Below are 11,530 nucleotides of genomic sequence, written 5' to 3' on the forward strand. Positions count from 1 at the left end.
GGTGTCCATCCCTCCCTCCTTCCACCCCCAGATTTTCCCTTCCAGCCCCCGCTCTGCAGTACCAGAAACTTAATTGACACCCCTTCCTCCCCCCCTCCGCCCCAGCTGGTAAATTTCTGCCCGCGGTTCACATCCTGCCCCTCCCCCACCACGATTTGCCCCCTGAGCCCTTTTTAATGACTGTGAAGAGCCGGGAGCAGCGTCTGAAGCCACTTAAGGGGAGAGTAAGGGCAGCAGCTCCAGCAGCTCTCACTGAGCATGCTCCGTTCCAGTGCTCCTGCTCAGTATGCCCTAGGTATGGAATTCTGAAAGGCCGCTGTTTCCAATGCTACAGTGGTGCTAATCGAGACTCTCAAAATTCTCTCTCCTGTCAGTGCAAAAAGAGTGGGCCTTCAGCATCGGGCTTGTTTTCCCGCTATCGATCGAGAACTAGGAAAGAAAGAGAAAATAATCAATGTCATTTCAAATGTAGTAAAGCATTTAATACACCCGAAGCCCACAATCCTATCCACTATTAGGGAAGTCTTCAAGGTTCCCACTAATCTTTTCCCTCCATGGGTGGAATTAATTTTTTAGGTGCACTATGGCATGTGTGAATGTGCGTCACCAGTAGAAACAAAAAATCTAGCTGCGGGCACTCTGCTACTCAGCTGGATGGAATCTAACTCTCCTGAGGGGTCACACAAGCACCCAGCTTACAGGGAACACTGGTGGTATCCCCAAAGGGATTTACGAGGCACCTACCCTGCAGCAAAAAACCCAACCAACTAACCTGTGGCAGCCAGCCTCAGAGCCTGGGTCAGTTTGTATTGGTCTAGCAGTTTAGACAGTAGAATTTGGGCCGGAGCCTAGGCTTTGAGATTCACTTCTCTAGCTGGGTTTCATAGTCCTTGGTTCTTGCCCAGCCCAAATGTCTCCATTGTTATTTTTAACCCTGTAGTGAGTGGGAATCTATGATCAGTCCCTGAGATTTGCTGCTGTGAGTCATTTTTGCAGGGTAGGCATATCTAGGGGATGGATTGGGGCATGGAGACGCCTGTTGTCACCCACCAGCCCCGGGGTCACAGCCAGGGATGAGAAGCAGAAAGAGGAGGAGGACCCCAATGCAGCCAACTCTATGACCACGCTCACCCTGGAGCCAGTACTCCACGACCTGGAGGTGTCCCAGGCATCCTCTGAGGCCAGGGGAGGCTCATCAGCTGAGTGGTCTTGGTTTCCTCACACACACAGGGGAGGGTTGGCAGGCACCGAGGGGCTGTGGTGCGATCGTCGCTTAGCCTAGGGATGACTGGGCCCCTGTAAGACAGGGCCCGCTGTCCAGGCCACACGTGCCCTTTGCTCCCAGGACAACACCCTCCTCTGACCCGGGAACTGTCACTCTTGGTTCACAGACGAGGGCAAGGCTTCCGGGACAGTATCTCCAGGGATAACTGACCGTCTTTCTTTATTGCCCCAACTGGACCAGCTGTGACAGGGGTCTGGGCAACACCCACCAAGCCGGCTGCCTGACATTGCGGGAGCTGCAGGTGCCGGAGGACCCAGGAAAAACGGACGCGGGAGCATGTGTCCATATTCTGGGGCCTGCATGAGACGCTGGCCCGAAGGTCCAGGAGGACATGCAGAGGCAGAGAAAAACGTGGACAGTTGCTGCAGCAGGGACACAACATGCATCAACCAAGCATGCTCGTCTCGCCTAACTGGAGCCTGCTCCTGCTCCTGCCCCAGTCCCGGTTCCTGGTCCTGTCCCTCCTCCTATGCCAGTCACTGCACCCCCTCCTATGCCTGACCTTGCTTCCCCTCCCATGCCTGCCCCCCCCATGTCTGAACCTGCTCCAGCCCCCCTCCTGCTTAACCCCCTAGCCTCCCCAGACCCTCTCCCCTCGAAGGTCACTGAGATCCCCACACACGAGGCGGAGGAAGCACCCGAGCCACGTGCCGCTCCCAGACCCAGGCCTGAGCCCCTTCTCCTCCCCCTTTCAGTTCCCTCCCCCCTCCAAGGTTCTCTCCCCGATCCCATCCCACTTACTTTTACCCCAAATAAATCACCAAACACTTCTGTTTTTATAAACCAGTCTTTTTTATTGTCTTTGCAGAGGAAACGGGAACTGCATGGGGATGTGGGTGACAGCAAGAAGCCCCCCCCCCCCCACACACACACAGTTGGGGAAGCCTGTGGCAGCAAAGTTGGCAACAATGGGGTCCACGTCATCAAGGTGGATGACCCTGCGCAGTAAGACTGTGTTGATGGCCCTCACCACCTGCAGAAGGAAAGAAATAAACCAACCAACCAGAGAATCAAAGGGGTGCCAGAGCCCTTGGGAGGTCCCCAAATCCTCCCTCATTTCCCTCAAGCACTACCAGGAGCTGCCCCCTCTGTAGCCCGGCCTCCCCGCCAGGGCTGTGTGAGGGCATGAAAGGAGAACTGCCCAGGGACCAGGGCTTCCCCTCACCAAATTTGCATATCTTCTTTTGAAAGCGAAAGCAAGTCTAGACGTGCCCTCACTCTCTATATAAAATGATTTTCGTCTTGGACAACAGAATGACATCATCAGATCATCAGCGTCCACATGCCACTGTCACTCCCGCCAGCCTTGGCGACGTCCCCTCTGGCCACGGGCTGCTCCAGTTCTGGCTCCTGCTTCACAGCCCAGGGGAGATGAGGAAGCCTGCATGACCAGGGAAGAGCTGCTGGGGCTGGGTCCCTTACGCTATACGAGACCCCAATGCGTAACCGTTTATTAATTGCGATATGTAATTAATTGGCACGCCACAGGGGCTGTCTGCTGGCAGCATGAAGCAGTCCTGATCTGTTCAGTCTCTGTTCACACAGAACCTTGCAGGGTCTCTACTCATTTCCACTTCCTGGCTTGGAAATTTACCCAGGTCTGCTACATCTTTTTGGAACAGGGTGACCAAACGTGAACACAGCCAGCAGTGCAAGTGAAGGCAAACTCTCAACTTACAGAATGGCATGAAAATGAAGGGTCTTGATTCATTCAATCAATTAGCTGGACTTTAAAAGCAGTGGTAGACAGGGCCTGAGCTACGGTGCTGGGAGACAAGTGAAAGAAAGTAAGCGGCCCCAACTTCCCATGCCGAGACCCCACACTGCCACCCCGCTCGTTCAAACCCCTAGACTGCAGGGGGGTTGGATTGGTGAGTGTAGCTCCCAGGGGACGCAGCCCCCTAAGAAGAGTAACAGAAATAACATTTGTAAAGGAGCAAAGCTACCATTAAAATGGGTTAGAAGGATGGGAATGCAATTCAGGGAATCACTGCGAGGGATAAGGCAAATATTTGAACTGTTATGAGACTACATGTATTAACTAAGAGATTTTTAAATCGTCAAAATATGTTACACGCTCCCTCACAGCTGCATGTGGGGTACTTGCAGCATTTTGCCCCATGTACTGTAGCAGTGGAGAAAGGGAGGGGCTGCAGGGACTGGCAGGGAGAGACAAGACATTAGGACAGCTCAGGCACACATCTCTCTGAGAAGGGCTGTGTCCAGACTCCATGCCTCCGTCGACGGAGGCATGTAGATTAGCCAGCTCGGAAGAGGGAAATGAAGCCGCGATTAAAATAATCGCGGCTTCATTTAAATTTAAATGGCTGCCCCGATCTGCCGATCAGCTGTTTGTCGGCAGATCGGGAGAGTCTGGACGCGATGCGCCGACAAAGAAGCCTTTCTTCATCGACACAGGTAAGCCTCGTGAAACCAGGTTTACCTGTGTCGATGAAGAAAGGCTTCTTTGTCGGGGCATCGCGTCCAGACTCTCCCGATCTGCCGACAAACAGCTGATCGGCAGATCGGGGCAGCCATTTAAATTTAAATGAAGCCGCGATTATTTTAATCGCGGCTTCATTTCCCTCTACCGATCTGGCTAATCTACATGCCTCCGTCGACGGAGGCATGGAGTCTGGACACAGCCAAGGGAAATGAAAAGCCCTCTCTGCCCCCACCCCTAGATCTGCACCTTGGGCAGGGGGCTCACCCCTTGGGTAGTGGTTACCTATGGTGACCACGCAGCCCCGAAAATCTAGGACAGTCCCGAATTCCAGTCTCCCATCCTAGTGCCCCAAAAAACACTAAAAACGTCCCAGCTAGAAGTGTTGCACACTGCTCTTTCCCCACCCCTTCCTCTACCCAGGGAAATACAGGCATGCAGGCACCACCTACAGATTTTTCCCATTACACTGGAACCCAGACAATAGCAGCAGTGGGAAGTGGTGCCTAAGTCCTAGCCATCTGCTGCTCTGACAGGCAGGTAGTTCTCTTGGGAGCCACCTGTAAAGCAGCAGCAGGTAAGTGGTCCCCTTCTCACAGCCCTCTCCTCAAACCCTGCTGCCCTTTAAACCTCGTAAGATCCACGCAGCTCTTCTTAGATTTAAAAGGCAGATACATACGGGCGGGCCAGCTGAGCTGGGAATCAGCTGATCCTGGTTTGTGCACAGTGGTGGCTCTGCCTTTTAAATTGAGTAAGTGCCATGCAGCTTCTTAGACTTGAAAGGCAGAGCCAGTGCTGTGCACAAACCGGGGTCAGCACGTTTCAAGCTCATCTGATGCTGTCCCATGCGCCTCTGCCTTTCAAGTAAGACTCCAACCCTGAGCCCATCATACACCTGAATCCTCTGCCCTGAGCTCCTCACATCCCCACCCTCCTGCACCATCCGCACACTGCAAACCTGTGCCCTGAGCCCCTCATACTCCCAACCCCCCTGCCCTGAGCCCCTCATACACTTCAACCCAAACTCCTGCACCCCCACACCTACAAGCCTGTGGCTTGCTCAGCACCCCAACCCTCCATCTAACCCCAACACTCCCCAGCCTGAAGCCCCCTTTTCTCCTTCACCCAAATTCCCTTCCAGAGCTTGCACCTCTCATCCCTTCACATATACCCAAATCCTTCATTCCCACCCCAGAGCCTACACCTCCTATCTCAACTCCCGGAGAGTGAGTAAGGGCTGGGAACAGCAAATGATGGAGAGGAGGAGAACAGAGAGAATGGGGCCTCAGGGAAAGGGTGGCCTCTTGGGGAAGGGATGCGGTAGAGCTTGGCTTGCCCTGACATTTAAAAACTGATCTTGGGTGTAAAAAGGTTGGTGATCACTACTCTAGATAGTTGCTTGTCTGCATCCACAGCCCACTCACTCACCACACTGCTGAGACCCCATACCTCCCCCCACATACGCCCTCCATCAAGACCCCACACTCCCAGCTCACTCCTGCATCCTCCCTTGCTTTTGCACCTCCTCCCTGGCCAGACTGCACCCCCCCCCCCTTCTTCTCAGATTCTGCACCCCATCCCTATCCACCCCAGAGCCTAAGAAGGCCCACAAAATCCACTAACTATGAAACCCCAGAAAAGTTAATCTGGCCTGAGGACTTGAACCTCAGTCTTCCCTACCCCTACCACAGCACTGGAACAACAGGGCAGTGAGGTGTTTCAGTTAGGGATCACATAAGAGAAGGTTGGGGGGGGGGAATTGGCAAGCACAGTGGAATAGAGGATGAGGAGGGCATGAGCAAGCAGGGGGCACAGTCTACTAATGTAATTGTAACATTTTATTTTGGTGTCACAATAAATACAAAGAGCAGGAAAAGAATGTGCACTTTTAGTGAGGATTAGCACAAGGAATATCCTTTTTTAAAGAAACATGACAATCCACACATGATATTTTGCACCCAATGTAATACTGAGAAATGTTGCTCATGGAGGGAAATTTGACATGGCTACACATCTGCAATCAAAGAACCGTAGCTTTCAGTGCTTCAAGGAAGAAATGTATTCTAAAACAGGATTCTGTAAAAATGGAGCTTGTGGCAAAGGAAGCACTAATTGCATATCACACCGTAAAATACCACCACAGTTTCAGATCTTTAGATTGCACCTCTAAGCTAATTTCTACATTGTTTGAACCTAAATTTTCATCAGCACAAACAAAAAGTGAACCAATTGTGAAAACGTTCTTGCTCCAGAAGCTCAAAAGATTTTGAAACAGGGATTAGGTAAAACTTCATGTTGCAGTGTTACAGTAGATTCATCCAACCACAAAGATAAAAAATTGGTTCTTATCTTAGGACACGTCTAAACTACATTCCTCTTTCGAAAGAGGAATGTAAATGAAGCCAATTGAAAATTCAAATGAAGCGCAGAGTTACAAATCTCACGCTTCATTTGCATAATCATGTGAGAGCACTTTTTCAAAAAAGGGTTTTTTAAAAAAGAAACTGCAGTCTAGACAGGGCTCTTTTGAAAAACAAAAAACAAAACCTTTTTCGAAAGAAACCGTACTCCTGAAAAAATAAGGTATATTGGTTCTTTTGAAAAAGGGGTTGGGAACAAGTAAATAACTTTTCTTTATTCACTTTCTCCACACCACCCATGATTTTATCTACCTCTATCATATCCCCCCTTAGTCTCCTCTTTTCCAAGCTGAAATTCCTAGCCTCTTTAATTTCTCCTCATATGCAACCCGTTCCAAACCCCTAATTATTTTAGTTGCCCTTCTTCGAACCTTTTCTAATGCCAGTGTATCTTTTTGGAGATGAGGAGACCACATCTGTATGCAGTATTCAAGACCTTGGTTAGGAGCTAGATTATTCTTATGGGTGGTAATAGATGTTTCAGTAGAAAGCACCATTACATGGCTGTTAGCTATCCCACAGTAGCAGTTTTATCACTTAATATAGTATAACTAAAGTAGAGATGTTAGATTATGGAGAATCAACTAATTGAGAAGTTGATGGAATTTTCCATTAAAAAGCAGAGCCAGTGGTCTGGGACAGGGTAGGAACCAGGACAGCTGACTCCCAGCTCGTTCCTTGCTGTGCCTCTGCCTCCTCTGCCCCTCCCTGCAGAGTGTGTCCTGATTTTTATAATAGGGGTGAGATTTCCCAAATCATCTTTCCCCTAATCTCGTTATTAATATTTGGGTGGTGGCAGCAGAAGTTTTATTCCCAAAATCTAGGGTTTTAAGATTTTGGGGGAAGTTTTATACCAAAGCCTGGTAGATAAGGCTTTGGGGGTATACCTGCTGGCCCCCACTTCTGCATTTATCATGCCAGAGTGGGGAAGGAGCCATGACATCCCCTTCCTCAGACAAAGGGAGAGGGAGAAACACCTGAGTCCCAGGCAGGGGTGAGGTTGTCGGGGCACAGCACAAGGGGGCTGGGTTCCTGGCCAGGTGTGTGTGTGTGTGGGGGGGAGGGTTCAGGGCCCAGAGAGTAGGGGGAGAGGGGATTGTTTAGAGAGCTAGACAGGAGATGGGGATCCAGGTGAGAGACTGGGGTGAGGGGGAGAAAAGGAGACGGGGTCCCAGCAGGGTTGCAGTGGGCCTGGAGGTGGGATTGCTGGGCAGAGACTGAGCCGGGGGAGGAGAAGAGAGGCGGGAGGTAGTGAGGGGTCGGGTCACAGGACAGTGGGCAAGGGCACATAGGCTGGGGGGGGGAGGAGACAGCTGAGCAAGGGGGGTTCACAGGCAGGGGAGTTGCAGGGGAGAGAACACCAGCAGAAGGGCTGGGGAAGGGGGAGTTGCAGGGAGGGCGCACAGGAGGGGGATGGCCAGCCGGAGGGACACACGGGCGGAAGGGGGCGCACTCACGAAGGCGAAGAAGAGGTCGATGAGCGCAGCTTCACTAGCTGCAGCCGCCCCACACTGCCCTCCAGGAAGCACCCCAGCAGGGACCGCTCCTCGGGCTGCCCACGCAGAGCTCCCAGCGCTCCGGGGTCAGGTGCAGGCTCTGAGCAGCCGGGCGCGGGGCTCCTAGATTGGGGCAGCTTCCGCTGTCTCCACCATGGCCGCGGCCTTCCCCGCCGGGCTCAGCTTCACCAGCCGCGGCTGCCCTGTGCCAGAGCCAGGCACCTCGCCCTCCGAGCGCCGCAGGGCCAGGTGCAGGCTCTGAGCAGCTGGACACAGGGCTCCCAGCTCCAGGCATCCTCCGCAGGGCTCCCTGCCGGCCTGCTCCTCCTGTGGGCCAGAATGCCGCCCCCTGGCAATGTGCTGCCCCAAGCACCTGTTTGTTTTGCTGGTGCCTAGAGCCTACCCTGACCCGGAACATTTTCTTCCTCACATTCAGCCGAACTGCCCCCTGTCTCAGTTTCATCCTACTGCTCCTAGCAGTGCTATTTCCATCCTTCACTATGATGTATTGCCTTAGTGTTTGCACCCTTTAAGCATTTGTAAGTTGTCACGAGCCCTCCGACTGCCTACATCTTTTGTTTCCAAACTTCCTCCAGTTTGTCTCTTTGTAATACACATCCCAGCATGAACACAATATTCCAGGTGCCAGTGGCCTGAAGCCACAGAAAGGAACACTATTATTACTGCCTCTGCACGTGGGAGTCCAAAATTGCACTGGCCATTCTTCTGCCATATCATTTTACAAACTTGTGTATTTTTATTAGGTGTATGACAGTGGTGCCAACCAAGAACAAGGCCCCATTGTGCTAGGCAGTACACAGGGTAAAGTCCCTGTCCCAACGAGCTTATCATCGGAGCAGGCAAGTCAGCCAAAGGATAAGGTAAAGGCAGACAGCCTCATCCAAAGTCCATTGCAGTTAACAGGGACTTTCCAGGCCCTGAGTGTAATGGTTTGTAAACATATTAGTGCCAAGATTATTTTTAGAGGGGGAGCAAGTGCCTGTTCAGTATCAGTACCACAAGTAATTTCCTTCATTTTGTATTCCAAGGTTGTCCATGATATTCTCTTCCCCAGCCCAATATATTAATTTACAATTTTCTCCATTTTTGTACTGCTCTATTTTTTTCTTTCTAGGTTTTTTAATATCCTTAGATCACATTATATTGTTTCTATATTTCTTCTAGTTTTTCTAGAAAGTCCCATTTTCATATCACCAGCAAATTATGTTTACATTTTTACTTCCTTTTCTAGAGATTAACCAAGGGTATGTCTACACTGCATTCCTCTTTCGAGAGAGAAATACAAATGCAGTCAAGCAAAATTGCAAATGAATTGCGGATTTGAATTTCCCACTCTTCATTTGCATAATGGCGTCCGGGCACTTTTTCAAAATACCCTATTTCGACACCCCCTCCCCCCCCGCTGTTTAGAGGTAGGTATTTTGAAAAAACCCCACCTTCTTTTGAAATAACCCTTACTCCTTAATAAACGAGGTTTAAGGGTTATTTCAAAAGAAGGGTGTTTTTAAAAATAACCACGTCTAGACTGCAGGATTTTTTTCTAAATAGGGTATTTCGAAAAAGCGCCCGGACGCCATTATGCAAATGAAGTGCAGGAAATTCAAATCCGCACTTCGTTTGCAATTTTGTTCGGCTGCTTTTGCATTTCTCTCTCAAAAGAGGAATGCAGTGTAGACATACTCCAAGAGATCGAGCTGGACTCAGCACAGTAAAATATGAGACACCTTTTCCTGACCCAATACATCTTATTTTGTTTTTAGCCCTTCGGTCATTTCACAGCAAGATAGAAATACTCTCTCTTTCTCTCTCTTAACCTTCCAAAAGTCTAGGTTCAGAAGTCTTGGATAGGCTCACACTGGAGGCTTGAAACTCAAGAGTCAGAATGAGACATCCAGCACAGAATAATAAGGTGTCATTTTCCCTTTTTCCTACTGCTGCATACCCCACTTGTTACTCTTTTACCACTGAAAACTTTCTGGGACAATGACTGTCTTTATTTTTATGGACTTTTTAGTGTTCAGTCCAATATCAGTGCTAAACAAATAGTAAAACACTAGAAGACTTACCTGGGGTTGCCCAGGTCTTTCAGGGTAGAGGGCTGAGGGTTTGGCAGGTGCAGAAGTCAGGGCAGGGGCTTGGGGACTTTGGGGATGACAACAGGCTCAGGGCAGGGGTGTGCAGGAGTTGGAGCAGGGGGTGGAGGTCTCAGGGAAAGGAGTGGGGGTGCAGGAGTCAGGGCAGGGGGTTTGGAGGTCCAGGGGGGCTCTGGCAGGGAATGGTGGCAGCCAGTAGCTGCTCACTGGGGCCAGCCCATGGTGGCTGGGGCCACAAAGCTTGTGTACCAGTTGCTCCCCTGAGCCAGTCTGGGACTGTGGGGGCCACACTGAGTGGCCAGCATTTGCTCTCCCGGGACAATGGAGGCTGAGCTGGCCAGCCAGCAGCTGCTCACCCGGGTCGGGGGCAGTTACTGCCCCCTGTGGTAACTCTGGGGTATAACTGTCATCTGTGTTTGCTGCTCCCTGGGGTCACTCTCTGTGGTATAATTGTCCGTTATCACACCCCTCCCTTTCTATTTGATGAGAACAATCACATTCCAGCATATCCCATTTTCCTGGCACAATCGAACCCTGACCTTGCTTTAAGCTATGATAAGAGGAAGCTGCCTACCAAATGTGGTGGTCCTTGCTCTTACCATATAGGAGGAGTTTTTGAACAAAGATTCACAGATGGATGGTCACACAGACAGATGCACAATCTCAAATATATAGTATATTATAACATCAAACATACCCTCAGGTGCTATACAAGAAGGAAGACTCAGGTCTCTGTCCCAAGGAATTACAGTACAGATATAAGTAGATGATTAACAAATTATGAAGGAAAAACGGAATATAATAAAGAGCAAGTGATTAAACTGTGAAGTTTAAAAGAGATATTATTTTTGAAAGAATCATCAACATGTAAAGCAATTGCCAACAATGAAAGCTTTTTCCATAAAGAAAATGAGTCATCTGTGGTCTTTGACAGCCACAGAGATCCTTCAGCGCCTGCAAGCATCACTCTCCTAACATTTTGTGTGGCTTCTGGTGGATTCTCCATCGCTGGCAATTTCTAAATCAAGATTGGTTGTTTCTGTGACAAGATCTACTCCAGTTCATACAGGAATGATCTGAGGGCAGTTCTCTGCCTTGTGTTCTGCAGGAAGTCTGGAGAATACAGACCTTTCTGGCCTCACTATACATTTGTGGGTAGAGAGAGGAGTTTCCAGCAGAGGCATTAGCTGTCACTGCTGGTTCCAACAGAAGATGACAAAGAGGTGTGGCATTCTTCATCTGAAAAGTTGACATCTGTGAACATTTGGTGGTTAAAACAGCTATAATGTTGGAAAGACATATGGATCAGGCTGACTGATGTAATTCCCTTATGCAGGAATGGGTGTGTAGCAATATGTGGTTTGCAGAGGAACGTAAATTATCTCTAGAATGTTGGTGTTTGTACTGTGACCTCTGGTTTTGATTATTTAATTTTTTAGATCCTAAAATGTTTAAAGTGTAATGTAATACCTGGGCCAGAGGGAACAGATGTTGATTGTATTTGCAGTTAAAAATCATCACAATGGTAAGCTTTCACCACATGCATATTCTTTATTTAGGCACAATAAATAACACCACCAAAGACAGCAGTTTTCAAGAGGAAAATAGGATCTTGGCTCTGAAATTAGAATTTTTAAAAATAAATATGCTGAATGATCTCCCAGTCCATCCCTTACAGTAAAAATGCTACTTTTAACTTAAAATAGCATCCAAAATTGTTGTTTTGCAAGTTATCTGAGGAGGATTTAAAAAATAGTTTTCGCTTGCAACAT

This window comes from Pelodiscus sinensis, chromosome 6 (assembly GCF_049634645.1).
Source record: "Pelodiscus sinensis isolate JC-2024 chromosome 6, ASM4963464v1, whole genome shotgun sequence".
NCBI lineage: Eukaryota > Metazoa > Chordata > Testudines > Trionychidae > Pelodiscus > Pelodiscus sinensis.